The sequence below is a fragment of the Bombina bombina genome, chromosome 12 (genome assembly GCF_027579735.1).
Source record: "Bombina bombina isolate aBomBom1 chromosome 12, aBomBom1.pri, whole genome shotgun sequence".
NCBI classification, from domain to species: domain Eukaryota; kingdom Metazoa; phylum Chordata; class Amphibia; order Anura; family Bombinatoridae; genus Bombina; species Bombina bombina.
This window is the reverse complement of record NC_069510.1, coordinates 141,615,317-141,631,362: the sequence shown is the minus strand read 5'-3', so window position 1 is coordinate 141,631,362 and position 16,046 is coordinate 141,615,317. Positions and strand designations below refer to the sequence as shown.

At 36.8% G+C, this 16,046-nt stretch overlaps 1 protein-coding gene and 2 long non-coding RNA genes across 3 annotated transcripts in view; 1 reads left to right on the top strand and 2 right to left on the bottom strand.

Annotated features, from left to right (window-relative positions):
• The window catches only part of LOC128642889 (uncharacterized), a 167,102-nt gene extending 161,512 nt beyond the window's left edge, over window positions 1-5,590 (bottom strand). Inside the window, exons 1-2 of the long non-coding RNA XR_008399726.1 lie at window positions 5,207-5,590; window positions 2,533-2,652 (exon numbers count right to left, since the gene is read on the bottom strand). This is a non-coding gene — a long non-coding RNA (uncharacterized LOC128642889). The remainder of the gene's footprint in view (window positions 1-2,532; window positions 2,653-5,206) is intronic.
• The window catches only part of PAPPA (pappalysin 1), a 1,503,354-nt gene that overhangs the window by 1,148,808 nt on the left and 338,500 nt on the right, over window positions 1-16,046 (top strand). The window lies entirely within an intron of this gene.
• LOC128642888 (uncharacterized) lies at window positions 11,717-14,480 on the bottom strand. Its single transcript, XR_008399725.1, has 4 exons — window positions 14,083-14,480; window positions 13,455-13,656; window positions 11,947-12,084; window positions 11,717-11,829 (listed from the first exon to the last, which is right to left on the bottom strand). It is a non-coding gene; the product is annotated as an uncharacterized LOC128642888 (long non-coding RNA).

Genomic DNA, 16,046 nt, shown 5'->3' with positions numbered 1-16,046 from the left:
TGCTGTGTTCCTTGTTCAGAGAGGAATTGCCTGGTATTTTGGTGCTGGACTGACCGTAAATAGGCGGGATCAGACTGATATACTACAGGAGAGTTCCACTCTGTGAAAAGCATTACTGGGCTTAAAGAAGTTGCACCCAGGTGGTAAATTGCATAGAACAGGCTAACAATGGTATTGAACCAGTTGTTCATTCCTGTGAGTGTGCTTCTCTCTGTGTATTACATTAAAATAAAGATACCAAGAGAACAAAGCAAACTTGATTCAATTAGTAAACTAGAAAGTTGCTTAAATTTGTTTCTCTATCTAAATCATGAAACTTTAATTTTGATTAGACTATTCCTTTAACTCTTTTAACTAGTGGTACATGCATATTGCATACCTTATTCACAACTACCTTGCTGATCGGTGAATGAGGATTAACCTGTGCAAGTACGGCACAGGAATATTAATTACAATAAGAAGAAAACAACAAACATAAATAGCATCTATTAGGGTTAATGTCTAGAAGAGTTATGTGGCAATATAATCACCTTTCTGGGATTGAACATAAATGAATCGGTTGCATTAGCAAATAAAAGGATAACCAAGTTACAATAAATTATTATGCATTGAGGATATAATACTCTGCTACTGTGATGGCCATAGAATTCCTGAGGCATATTTTATCTTTGTTATGCTTCCCATTTCCAATAACTTAAAGGGACATGAAACCCTGTCATTTTTTTCTTGTGATTCAGCTAGATCATACGATTAAAAAAAATAAAAAGAATAATCAAATTTACTTCTTTTATCTAATTTGTTTTATTCTCTACTACTGGGAGCTAGCTTAAAGCCAATAACAAGAGGCATGTATGTGTAGACAGCTTCTGAGCATTCCTAGGTATTATTTTCAACAAAAGATACATAGAAAACAAAATAAATTAGATAATAGAAATACAATGGAAAGTTATTTAAAATAGCATGTTCCATCTGAATATTAAAAAAAAAAAAATCCTTTGTGTCCCTTTAATTCAGTTTTCTAGTGCAGGCAGGTAACAGGTTATAAGATCACCCACAATCATTATTCTTTTCCGTTTAGGCAAGCTTCTTACAAGATTTAAAGGTTATGCAGAATGATTGCACCATGACAATTACAGATGCCGGTCTGCATTCCTGAGGTGCCATTTACAGCACAACCACAGTCCAGGGAAATTTTTCTCTATGAGAACATCAGTTGCTATCTTGCTAAAAATCAGAACTATCAATTATGCACATAAAAGGCACTTGAATGTAACATCTACAGTCAAAGATGAACTCGCTCATTTCCTCTGAGGGAATGGTCACTACTGAATGTAGACCCGATGGCAGCATATAAAAAAAAATATAGGAAGACATTTGCAAGTACAATATGTTATATATGCTATAATTACTGCTTTGTACTGCAGCCCACTGCAATATTTTTCTTTTCTTTTCTACAAGAAACCCCAAACCTCAGTTAGGTTTTACAGTATTGCATTTTTATTACACTGTTGTGTCCACACATAACATTTCACATCTACAATGTGGTGTGGTTTCTGATTTCTTAGTCTTACAATATAAAGATTTTCAGTATTTTTAAGGGCAGCAAATTGGTAACAGTAGGTTTGTATTATCACATGTGGCCAGTCATCACAATTGTGTGTACAATATCATATTAGTTTGCCAAACCATGTTCATCCACAACTCATGGATTTCCTCCAGGGTGTACTGGACTAATAATTTCCAGCAAATTCTCTAAAAGTTCAGAATGAGCCTATTTTGTTCCTTTTCTAAAAAGGTTCAGTTTGCAGGTTAGCATTATCTAATATCTATTATAGCTTATATTTTGCAAACACTGTAAGAACAACCTCTTCAACGTTTGCACAAAGGTTCAGTTTTGTTTTGCTATTATATCTATGTAATGTGGCACTTTGTTGTTACTGCCTTAAAGGGCCAGTAAACCTAGGAAATAACGTTATATAATCCTGCACATAGTGCATAATTATATAACATTAGCTTAGCTCCAAATTTAAAAAGTAAATAGTTAAAAAGATATCACGCAAAGAAAACAGAACACCGCTCTTGGCTCTACTGAGCGGGTTTGTTTTCTTCTGCTAAGCGCATCTGGGCACACTGTCTAATCACAGCTGGCCCGATTGCGCTATTAAAATCAATGTAGCTCGCTCCCGCTACCAGACTAGAGCAGGAGCGACTACATTGATTTTAATAGCGTGATCGGGCGCGCTGTGAATAGACAGCGTGCCCGTGATGCGCTTAGCAGAAGAAAACAGACCCGCTCAGTAGAGCCAAGAGATGTTCTGTTTTCTTTGTGTGATATCTTTTTAACTATTCCCTTTTTAATTCTGGAGCTAAGCTAATGTTATATAATTATGCACTATGTGCAGGATTATATAACATTATTTCCTAGGTTTACTGGCCCTTTAAATTATATATATTAAAGGCTGTGATAATTACAGTTACTTAAAGGGATATTAAACAGTATCTATTCCCAAACCCCTCCCACTTTACCAGTACCTTAGTTTTGTCTTTGCCTCCACTGGAGGTGGTCGAGGAATAAATATGTGCATTTGATTCTTTAGAGAGAATGGTTCTCAGATAGAGTTGAGGCCTGTTGTTATGATTCCTTGTGAAGATCTATTATGTAGAGCAGTAAGAATATTTAAATACAGTAGTAACTTAGTAACAAGTTAGGTATAATTTGTAGATATGTAACAAAAACTAGGATTCCTAATAACATTGCTGGGTTGTATTAATCCTATTTTTGTAAATAATTACAAAGCTATATTTAATAAGGTTAATCCTTTATGACCTTATCTGTTTAGTACTCTGTTTTAGCATATGCCAGAAAAAAATAAATGACCAAAGAAAATTTAGGTTATAACCAAAAATGTATGAACCAGTAATGCAATGAGTCAAAAAACAACAGTGGACGTTAAATAGGATAAGTACTACAAGATTATTAGCAGTTTTGAAAAAGGCAGTTTTAAGTGACAAATAATTGGCTAGATTACGAGTTTGGTGTTAGGCTTAAAAAGCAGCGTTGGCCGGTCCCAATGCTGCTTTTTAACGCCCGTTGGTATTACGAGTCTTGCAGGTACAGGTGTACCGCTCACTTTTTTGGCCAGACTCGGAAATACCGCAATTCCACTTACGTCAATTGTGTATCCTCTTTTTTCAATGGGACTTGCATATCGCCGGTATTACGAGTCTGCCAAAAAGTGAGCGGTAGACCCTCACCTGTCAAGCCTGGTACCGCATTTTAAAGTCAGTAGTTAAGAGTTTTACACTACAACGCCGTAGCATAAAACTCTTAACTAAAGTGCTAAAAAGTAAACACTAACACCCATAAACTACCTATTAACCCATAAACTGAGGCCCCCCACATTGCAAACACTTTAACAAAAAATGAACCCCTAATCTGCCGAACTGGACATTGTCGCCATTATAATGAATATATTAACCCCTGAACAGCCACACTCCCGCCTTGCAAACACTAGTTACATTTTATTAACCTCTAATCTGCCGTCCCTAACATCGCCGACACCTACCTACATTTATTAACCCCTAATCTGCCGCCCCCAACATTGCCGCCACTATATTAAAGTTATTAACCCCTAAATCTAAGTCTAACCCTAACCCCCCCTAACTTAAATATAATTTAAATAAATATAAATAAAATAATTATCATTAACTAAATTATTCCTATTTAAAACTAAATACTTACCTATAAAATAAACCATAAGATAGCTACAATATAACTAATAGTTACATTGTAGCTAGCTTAGGGTTTATTTTTAATTTACAGGCAAGTTTGTATTTATTTTAACTAGGTAGAATAGTTATTAAATAGTTATTAACTATTTAATAACTACCTAGCTAAAATAAAGACAAAAGTACCTGTAAAATAAAACCTAACCTAAGTTACAATTACACCTAACACTACCACTATAATTAAATGAATTCCCTAAATTAAATAAAATTATCTAAAGCACAAAAAAACAACACTAAATTACAGAAAATAATAACAAATTACAAGATTTTTAAACTAAATACACCTAATCTAATCCCCCTAACAAAATACCCCCCCCAAATAAAAAAGCCCTACCCTACACTAAATTACAAATAGCCCTTAAAAGGGCCTTTTGCGGGGCATTGCCCCAAAGTAATCAGCTATTTTACCTGAAAAAAAAAAATACAAATCCCACCCCCAACATTAAAACCCACCACCCACACAACCAACCCTACTCTAAAACCCACCCAATCCCCCTTAAAAAAACTTAACACTAACCCCCTGAAGATCGACCTACCTGGAGACGTCTTCATCCAACCGGGCAGAAGTGGTCCTCCAGACTATTAGTAATATTGCAGCTATCTTAGGGTTTATTTTATAGGTATTTTGTTTTAAATATGAATAATTTAGTTAATGATAGTTATTTTTATTTAGATTTATTTAAATTATATTTAAGTTAGGGGGTGTTAGGGTTAGATTTAGGTTTAGGGGTTAATAACTGTAATATAGTGGCGGCGACATTGGGGCAGCAGATTAGGGGTTAAGAAGTGTAAGTAGGTTGTGGCGACATTGGGGGCGGCAGATTAGGGGTTAATAAATATAATGTAGGTGTCGGCGATGTTGGGGGCAGCAGATTAGGGGTTCATAAGTGTAATGTAGGTGGCGGTGGTGTCCGGAGCGGCAGATTAGGGGTTAATAATATAATGTAGGTGTCAGCGATGTCAGGGGCGGCAAATTAGGGGTTAATAAGTGTAAGATTAAGGGTGTTTAGACTCGGGGTTCATGTTAGGGTGTTAGGTGTAGACATAAATGTATTTTCCCCATAGGAATCAATGGGGCTGCGTTATGAGCTAAACACTGTTTTTTTGCAGGTGTTAGGTTTTTTTTTTCAGCCGGCTCTCCCCCATTGATTCCTAGGGGGAAATTGTGCACGAGCACGTTCAGCCAGCTCACCGCTAACGTAAGCAGCACTGGTATTGAGGTGAGATGTGGAGCAAAATTTTGCTCTATGATCACTTTTTTTGCAGTTAATGCCGGGTCTGTAAGTGAGCAGTGAGCATAAACTGCTCGTTAGCACCGCAAAGCTTCTAACGCCAAACTCGTAATCTAGCCGAATGTGTGTTTAGGATCCAGTGAACAACAAAGTAAGTGTTTAAATAAATGGTAGCAATATTTTACCTGGAGTACAAAGTAGAAACGTCAGAACACTGGAAATAAGTTGATCCTAGATTGCATGTCAGCAACAAGGAGAAGGTGTCTGAATACAGAGAAAATCCACACACAGCAGTTGAGGTGCTTTAACACTGGAAATCAAACCTGTATGAGCTGCAGCAAAAGGAGGTGTGTCAGACTGCACTTGCTTGATTGGATGGCACAGAAACAAGAGATCAGCACAGAAATAAATGCATAGTTACAAATTAACTTAGACAAATATTCCTCTGAAATAAAAATAAGAGGAATAAGTTAGTAGAATAATTTCCACATAACTTCCTTTAGAAAAAAAAGCTGATGTCAAAAAAGGCTTGAAAACGAAGAGACAGGCACTTGTTGCTTCAGGGTAAAGTTCCTGCATGAACAAACTTCCAAGCAAAGTGAGAAGGATCCTCCTACTATTTAAAGGGGAAAGGATTAAATTAGCCAACCCATCCTTAAAGAGGCAGTACATGACATAATCCCCCTGTCAAGAAACACCTCAGGGGTTTCATGGCTTAGGACGGTTGGGGTACACGTCTGTGAAAGAGAGACACTAATTGATCTGCCAATAAGTTGATTGCAGGTTCCCACAAATCTTCTTCATGAGAATAACCCTTCCAATGGATTACATACTGTAACATACCTCTGTATCTTCTGGAATCGAGTATGTCAGATACTTCATATTCTTGAGAAAGAAAGAAAGCGTAGGCACCCGATGATTTTCCAAAATGCAAATGTCCTTTATTCAGGTGTTTAAAATGCAATACAACAACGGATGCTAGGAAAAGCATAAACCTCAGGGCTTAGGTGGAGAAGTGGTCACCCACGTACCCTAATGCTGACATGTTTCGGCAAAAGCCGTAATCATAGCTAAAGGGTAAGAATTATGCCTGCCTTTTAAAAGAACAGTTCACCTGTGATAGGTTAAAAACAAAATTGTTACGTGGTTGATACACACCTCCACCTATGGGTCAATTTGTATATTTACATTGCCCTGTTTGGAAATTAACTCCTTATAATCCACTAAAACACATGCAGGACAGCTTACTGATTTTAACCACAACCGTAGAGCCTACATAAAATTAGTACAATACATATCTTATTATGCACTTCTTCATGTGAAAACATAACGAATTTAACATAAATCATATACATCTGCTTGCTTTAACAGCATTTTGTGCAATTGTACCATTACAATAATAGACAGCTCTATATATAGATAATCATTGCCTGTCAGTCATGTATTGAAAATTCTAGTAAGGCACTTAAATGTTAATAATGCAAGCCTACAATTCACCCATGATTTTGGGCATTCTAAAATTAATTTTTTGGATGTCACCCTCCTTGGTGAGGGGACTGACTATATAAGGGTAGAGCTCTACAGAAAACCCATAACCAGGAACACCCTATTACACGCTCATAGCAGTCACCCTAAGCAGGTTTTTAATGCGGTACTGAAAGGTCAGTTCACTAGGATAAAAAGGAATTGTACCAAAACCAGTGAACATTCCAAACATGAGATGGAACTATGTGAAAAATTCCTTGAGAGGGGGTACCCTAAACAGGACATTATTAGGGCCCGGGATGAAGTAAGGGCCATAGAGAGGGCCAACCTACTCAAAAATAAATCCATAGAAAGTAATGCAAAATCTGAACAACTTACATTTGTGACTCAGTTTAGCAAGCAGTATTACCAAATATGTAATATTATACGTAGACATATGTCCCTTTTAAGGTCAGATGATGATCTAACACATATTGCAACACAGAAGTTGAGATTCGCCTTCAAGAGAGGCAAAATTATAGGAAACTATGTGGCACCTACACAACTAAAAATGAGTGAGACCAATACATCCTCTTGGCTTAGCTGCAAAGGAGTCTATAAATGCAGCTTCACAAACTGCATAGCATGTAGTCATGTCAAACTGGGCAATATATTTAGAAGTTCTTACTCCGGTGAGACATTTGCACATAGAGCGCTTTTTAATTGTAGGTCAACATATGCAGTATATCTTCTTAGCTGTGACTCCTGTGACATTCAGTATACAGGACAAACGTCTAGACAAGTAAGGACTAGGATAAGGGAACATATAAATGACATTAAAAGGGGTACACTAACCACCCCCCTGGTGAACCATTTTAAGGTTAAACACAACAAAGATCCAAGGACATTATCATGGACAATTGTTGAAGTTGTTGGTACAAACAACAGGGGAGGTGATAGGGACACCTTGCTTCTTAAAAGGGAGGTGTTTTGGATACACAGGCTGCACACCAGAATGCCAAATGAGCTTAATTCAGAATATGACCTTATTAATTTCTGGTGTTAGCCTGTGTATCTATATATACACAGGAACAATACAATATGTTATATTGGATGATGGTTATATAGTTACAGAGGGTGAACTATAAACAACATAACAAATAATCATCATAAATGTTACAAAAGTTCACTTATACTAAGTCAGTAATCAAGTTCATTTTATGAAGGATCTTATTATTTATGTAAATGTTATTATTATTATTTTTTCAGTCTTTTCCCTACATATATTATCGATCCTTACCTTTAATTTAGTACTAGAATTTTCAATACATGACTGACAGGCAATGATTATCTATATATAGAGCTGTCTATTATTGTAATGGTACAATTGCACAAAATGCTGTTAAAGCAAGCAGATGTATATGATTTATGTTAAATTTGTTATGTTTTCACATGAAGAAGTGCATAATAAGATATGTATTGCACTAATTTTATGTAGGCTCTACGGTTGTGGTTAAAATCAGTAAGCTGTCCTGCATGTGTTTTAGTGGATTATAAGGAGTTAATTTCCAAACAGGGCAATGTAAATATACAAATTGACCCATAGGTGGAGGTGTGTATCAACCACGTAACAATTTTGTTTTTAACCTATCACAGGTGAACTGTTCTTTTAAAAGGCAGGCATAATTCTTACCCTTTAGCTATGATTACGGCTTTTGCCGAAACATGTCAGCATTAGGGTACGTGGGTGACCACTTCTCCACCTAAGCCCTGAGGTTTATGCTTTTCCTAGCATCCGTTGTTGTATTGCATTTTAAACACCTGAATAAAGGACATTTGCATTTTGGAAAATCATCCGGTGCCTACGCTTTCTTTCTTTCTCATTGATACCTTTTGGATATGGTGAAGGCACGGATGGTATTTTGGCAGTAGAACATTCTCCCTACAAGGTGCTACAACACTTTGAAATCTTTTCGTGAAGCTGTGGACTCTCCCCGGTTCTGTCTGGTTCACCTGCTCTACATTGTGACGTCACGCTTCCCCGGATCAGCCGCTCAGACGCTGACACCCTGTAGGGATCCACACGGCTGCTCGACCTCCAGGACACTGTTAAACGCACAGATACCTTCGTGAGAGGATCCGGAGCAGGATATTAGAGGTGGCTCCCCAGAATCAGCTGTTGTCAGTAGCGTGCACACCGGAGGTTTATATCATAGACCACACGGATCTCATTAATGGTGGGAGAGATACTTCAAGGCACCTTATATATTTGTGGGACTAGCGTGAGTTTATAATAACAATACCTTAGCATTGTGACAACAGGTGCTGCATTAACTTTGTTGTAACTTCATATTCTTGTTCATCAAATATAAGTGGAGTTGTCGGACAATTTATTTGATTCCTTAAAGCTATATATGGTTTCAGTAGAGATACATGAAATGTAGGGTGGACTCGCATAGTCGATGGTAGATTCAAGGTTATAGCATTTTGATTGATAATCTTGACTATTTCATAGGGTCCAACAAAAGTAGGATTAAGTTTTTTAGAAGATGTCTTTAACTTTAAATATCTGGTAGACAGCAAAACTCTATCTCCTACTTTATATTCTGGTGATCTTTGTCTTCTTAAATCATAGTAATAGTGTTGTTTTTGATCTGCTTCCTGAATGTTTCCTTTAAGGAACTGTAAGGTTTGAGAAATTGTATTTATATAATCCTCAACCATTGGAGAGTTGGATCGAATTGTGGAGTCAAGATGAAATGATGGATTGTACCCATAATTAGCGAAGAATGGAGAATATTTTGTTGATGAGTTTTTACTGTTACTATAGGCAAATTCCGCACATGGTATAAGTTCTGTCCAACAATGTTGTTGGAATGATCAGTGTGATCGTATAAATTGTTAGAGCCATTGATTAGTTCTTTCCGTTTGGCCATTCAACTGAGGATGGTATGCAGTTGATAATCTTTGTTGAATCTCTAACCTTTTACAAAAAGTTTGATGTAAATTGACTTCCTCGGTCGGTTGTTATAGATTTTGGTAATCCATGTAATCGTACTACATTTTGAATGAATAATTCTGCGGTTTGTGCTGCTGTTGGTTTTTTTTGTGTTGGTATAAAATGTGCCATTTTTGTTAATTGATCTACTACAACCATTATTGTGGTGTTGTTAGAAGATGTGGGTAACTCTACAATGAAGCCCATTGCTATAGATTCCCAAGGTATATTAGGGATTGGTAAACTTATTAGAAATCCATAAGGCTTTTGAATGTCAGGCTTAGTTTGTGTACATATAGGACATGATTTGATGTAAGACTTTATGGTCTCTTTCATATTGGGCCACCAATACTCTCGTTGAAGAAGATCCAAAGTTTTTTTAATACCAGAGTGCTCAATGAGTAGTGAGTCGTGATTTTCCTTTATAATTCTCTCCTGTATCAATGGAGGTATATAAATATAATTCTTATAATACATTAGACCATTTGGCCCTTTTTCCAAACGTTCCTTAAGAACTTGAGAATCCTGTTCATGTACTCTTCGTATTGAAGTTATTAAATCTTGTTGAATGATCATTATATGATCAGTTGGTATTACTGTAGAATTAGGACGTTTGTGTGAAATTGTTTCTGTTTGTCTTGAAAGAGTGTCGGCTTTCCTGTTCTTGGCTCCTGGCCTATAAAGAATTAAGTATTTGAATCGAGAAAGGTATAAACTCCATCTTACCTGACAGGCGGATAGTGTGCGGGTTGTTTGTAAATATTCTATATTACTGTGATCAGTGAATATGAGAATTCGGCTTATTGTCCTTCTAATAGGTGCCTCCAATGTTCTAATGATGCTCTTATTGCCAACAATTCCTTTTCTCCTATCAGATAATTCAACTCTGCTTGTGACATGCATCTGGAATAGTATGCCACTGGGTGCAGTGGTTCCTTTAAGGATTTTCTTTGAGACAGATAGGCACCGAATGCTACATCTGATGCAGATTTGGATCTGGATAATGAGTGTTGCTGTTGTAAAATTTGTTTTTAGACAGTTAAAAGCAGTTTGTACTTCTGTTGTCCAGTGAAAGTGTGATTTATTCCCTGTTAGTTGTGTTAATGGTTTGACTATATGTGAAAACCCTTTTATAAATTTCCTATAAAAGTTTGAGAACCCGATACATTTTTGTAATTGTTTTTAGTCTTGGGTATAGGCCAATTTGTTATTGCTGAAATTTTGCCGTCTTGCATTTGAATTCCTGTTGGACTTATTTTGTAGCCCAAGAAGGAGATTTCAGTTGCATGGAATATACATTTTTCTGATTTTGCATATAAATGATGTTTACGTAAACGAGTAAGTACTGTGGTGACATATTGAATAGGATCATTTACATTTTCTGAGTAGATTAATATATCATTGAGATAAATTATCATATATACATCGAGTAGATCCCTAAAAATATCATTAATGAAATTCTGGAAGGTTGCTGGGGCGTTGCAGAGCCCGAATGGCATCACAGTGTATTCAAATAACCGTATCTAGTTCTGAAAGCTGTGAGCCATTTGTCGCCCTCTCTGATTCTAATTAGATTGTATGCCCCTCTTAAATCTAATTTTGTATATATCTTGGCTGTACTTAATCTTTCTATTAATTTGGGGATTAATGGTAAGGGGTATCTGTTTTTAATAGTTAACTTATTAAGTTCCCGATAATCTAAGATGTGTCTTAATGATTCATCTTTGTTTTTCACAAAAATAATTCCAGCACCTGCTGGAGAAGTACTAGGCTGAATAAAACCTTTTCTAAGGTTTTCATCAATATATTTTTTTAAATGTCTTAATTTGGGTTGTAATAAAGGATAAATGTGTCCGTAAGGAATAGGTGATCCTGGACAAAGTTATATGGGACAATCATAACACCTGTGAGGTGGTAAGGTTTCTACTTCACGTTTATCAAACACATCTAAAAATTCTGTGTATTCTGGCAGAACAGATATTTCACTTTCTGTAAAATTAAGAATAGATTTAAACAATTCTCTTCAAAATTTGATGTTGCCCATTTTATATTTGGCTGATGTTTCTGCAACCATTTTAAACCAATGACTATAGGAAATAATGGTGAGGGTGTTATATCGAACTATATAAATTTCCTGTGACCATTATTTGTTATAACTGTAAGGGGTGTAGTTTGATGTGTAATAGGACCTTTAGATGAAAGTATACCATCAAAAACACGCAATACTACTGGATTTGCTTTTTGAACTTTTGGAATTTTATTTTTTTCTACAATACTAGAATCACTGAAAAGGCCGGATGCTCCTGAATCAATGATGTCTTTAGTATGAATCTCTTGGCGATCCCACTGTAGGGAGAGAGAAATTTGACAGTATATAGGAAGTTCGGGAGATAAGGAAAATGATAAATGTTCATCGCTAGTGTTACCTTTTTTAGACTTTGACAGCAGAGGACATTATTTTACCTTGTGGTCTTTCGCTGCACAGTAGAGGCATGTTATGCATACGTCTTCTTATTTTCTCCTCTGCTTTGAGAGGTCCTCTGACAAAACCTACGTCCATAGGTTCTTCTGAAGGTCTTGGAGATGGAGAACTAGAGGATACTGAAAATTTATATTTTTGGTAGTCAAAATTTCCTTTTTCTTTTTGCCTCTCACGTAATCTTCTATCTATTGTAATACTTAATCTGATTAACCCATCTAAAGTTTCTGGTAAATCAACTCTCGTCAATTTGTCTCTTATTATTCTGACAGTCCCAACCTAAACTGATTTTTTAATGTCACAGCATTCCACTGACTGTCCTTCAGTGGCGTCACTAGGGTTGGTGTCACCCGGTGCGGTAAGTCATGGTGTCACCCCCCCCCCCCCAGAAAGCAGACACACACAAAAACACAGGCAAACACACATACAAACGCTCAGACACACTTAAACACATACTCAGATGCACACAAAAACACTCGGAAACACACTCAGACACACACACAAAAACACTGAGACACACAAAAACTCAGACACACACATACAAAATATGTAAACTGCACTGCATCAATTAGGAGGCTCATGCCTAGAACTGCTCCCTGGCTCAGCAGAACATCAAATGAAAGATAAACAGAGCACTCTAAAATAAATCACTGAAGAAAAGGTTTAGGCAAACTATGAAAATTCTGCTCTCTGACTCTGTTCCAAGTCTGTCAGTGCACAGCCCTGGGCCGCATGTCACTGAGCAGTGAGCACAGATAGGCAGGCAGGTTTAGGCTAGCAGCGCAACTTTGCAAGCTCCACGGCACACCCACAACATTCATAGTGAAATTGGGCAGGGGAGGAGCAAAGTACAAACAAGCAAAAGCAGCCGGGAAAACTATTTGTTGAAATTGCAGCACTGGCTCAAGGGGCAAAAAAATTGTGTGTCTACAACTTCCCCAGTCCCACTAATGTTCACAAATGCCAGCCTCTAATAAAATAATCTATGCATCTCAACATTGTATTTCTTTGAATTTCAATAAAATTAAAAAAAAAAATAATTAAAAAAAAAATAAAAAAAAAAAAAATTTTTTTTTTTTTTTTTGGTGTCACCCCCTGGAGGGTGTCACCCGGGTGCGGCCCGCCCCCCCCTAGTGACGCCACTGCTGTCCTTTGCCCATCTTTTAAAATCAGCTATATAGTCTTCAACAAACCTTTTGTTTTGTTTCAAGGCATGCATGTTATTTTCTGCTGTGATTTGCTTCATTAGATCCTCATAAAATAAAGCCATTGTGTTAAAGAATGCATCTAATGAATCTAAGACAGGATCGTTAGACTTTAATAAACCATTTGCCCATGATCTGGGCTCTGCCCGTAAATATGATATCACAGTTAGAACCTTTTGTTTTTCTGTAACATACATTTTAGGTTTCATAACAAATAATAAATAGCAAGCATGTTTAAAGTCTCTGAATTGACTTCTCTCTCAGAAGAATTTATCCGGAGGACTTACCATAGGTTCTGGTGTTTGTCCTGTAGAATGTGCTCTTGTGACTGTGTCTTTAAGGATAGCCTTTAATGTCTCATTTTCAACCTGGAGTTCTCTTAAACCTTGAGTTAATAGGTCCACTCTTTGGTTCAGGTTATGTACGTGGTTTGTGAGGTCTACAGGATCCATTTTGGCTTGGAAATATGTAATGATTCATTGTGAGGATCTATTATGTAGAGCAGTAAGAATATTTAAATAGTAACTTAGTAACAAGTTAGGTATAATTTGTAGATATGTAACAAAAACTAGGATTCCTAATAACATTGCTGGGTTATATTAATCCTATTTTTGCAAATAATTACAAAGCTATATTTAATAAGGTTAATCCTTTATGACCTTATCTGTTTAGTACTCTGTTTTAGCATATGCCAGAAAAAAATAAATGACCAAAGAAAATTTAGGTTATAACCAAAAATGTATGAACCAGTAATGCAATGAGTCAAAAAACAACAGTGGACGTTAAATAGGATAAGTACTCCAAGATTATTAGCAGTTTTGAAAAAGGCAGTTCTTTTTAAGTGACAAATAATGTTTCTTTAGCATCCAGTGAACAACAAAGTAAGTGTGCAAATAAATGGTAGCAATATTTTACCTGGAGTACAAAGTAGAAACGTCAGAAAACTGGAAATAAGTTGATCCTAGATTGCTTGTCAGCAACAAGGAGAAGGTGTCTGAATACAGAGAAAATCCACACACAGTAGCTGAGGTGCTTTAATACTGGAAATCAAACCTGTATGAGCTGCAGCAAAAGGAGGTGTGTCAGACTGCACTTGCTTGATTGGATGACACAGAAACAAGGAACCAGCACAGAAAGAAAGGCAAAGTTACAAATTAACTTAGACAAATGTTCTTCTGGAATAAAAATAAGAGAAATAAGTTAGTAGAAGAATATCCAAAAAACTTCCTTTAGAAGAAAAGCTGATGTCAAAAAAGGCTTGAAAACGAAGAGACAGGCACTTGTTGCTTCAGGGTAAAGCTCCTGCATGAACAAAATTCCAAGCAAAGTGAGAAGGATCCTCCTACTATTTAAAGGGGAAATAATTAAATTAGCCAACCCATCCTTAAAGAGGCAGTACATGACACCCGTTCAACCTCTGAGTGCAATTTGCTTGACTGAGGGATGTATTGGGAGTACTGGATGTGACATATATTTCACCAGTGGGGATTTAGTCACAAGTCTTTCCATGGGGGTCGCAAGGACTTGCCCTTTTGCCTCTGCCTGTTCGTTCATCAATATACTCCTATTCCAGTTCCTCTGCTCAGCAGTGGTCTTGGCTTCCTACTGGTTTTTCTCCAGTAGCAGAGTGCCTTTTGGTAAGAACTATAGCATTCATATAATCACTATGTATATTGTTTTATATATATATGTTCATTGCCTTGGGACAGTTATATTAGTTATTTGATATGTCCTCTTTTAAACTGTTGATATGTTTATTTGTAATTGGGTTATTTTTTTTTTTTACATGCATACATTTTTTTGACGTTTAATTGTTTTCATGTGCGCATTTTGATGCACGCTAGTTTTCTTTCCTAAGATGGGGAGAGTCCACGGCTTCATTCCTTATTGTTGTGAAATTCAACACCTGGCCACCAGGAAGAGGCAAAGACACCCCAGCCAAAGGCTTAAATATCCCTCCCATTTCCTCATTACCCCAGTTATTCTTTGCCTTTTGTCACGTTAGGAGATGGCAGATAAGTGTCAGAAGATTTGGAGGATCCTGAAAAAAGGTATCTGCCCTTTGAGATAGAGCTGGAGTTTGAAGTAGTCATTGTCAACTTTTCAACAGCTCCTAAGCAATCAGTGTTGATGAGTTTCACTGCCTGTTTTTTCTCTCTTAAGTCCATGTCAGGAGCACTGCTATAAGAATGTCACACTTGAGAGGCTGTGTTCTGTTCCACAGCATGGATCCTGGAGGTAAGATTGTTTAAATTTTTACACATAAAACGCTATAACAGGTTCACAGTGTGGCTCCTTTATACCTTGATAGGATCCAGGGTTAATATCCTCTAAAGGGGGTTTATTGAATAGTTGGGGTTAATTAATAAGTGTATTAATTATTTAAATGCTGCTTTGTGTGATTTTTTTTCCTGGGCCCATAGAATGTGTGTTTTTGGAAGGAACAAACTGGTTTCACTTTTGTTTCACTTTCATTTTTGAAAGTGTTGCAAATATTCTATTACTTGCTGTACTTGTAATACCAGGGGAAGTACTGTCTTACACTCCATGTGACCGGATGTGGTCTATGTTCATTTCCTCCATTCCGGCTGAGACTTGAGCCTGAGGAGAGTGTTTCCTTTGTTAACTGTCTGGGTCTAGGAGGTGGTGAGTGCCCCAGCCATTGGGAGTATAAAGGTGCAGTTTTCTATAATTAAAATCATTTTTATTTGTGTCCTTCTGTGGGTATAACCTGAGCTATGGAGGACTCTGGCATGTTAGAAGGTACTACTTCTGTACTAAATCATACCTGTTTATATTGTGAGGAGGCTGTGGTTTTCCCGCTCACTCAATTATGTTCCACATGCCTTAACACCGTTATAAATTCTAAGAAGGGAGAC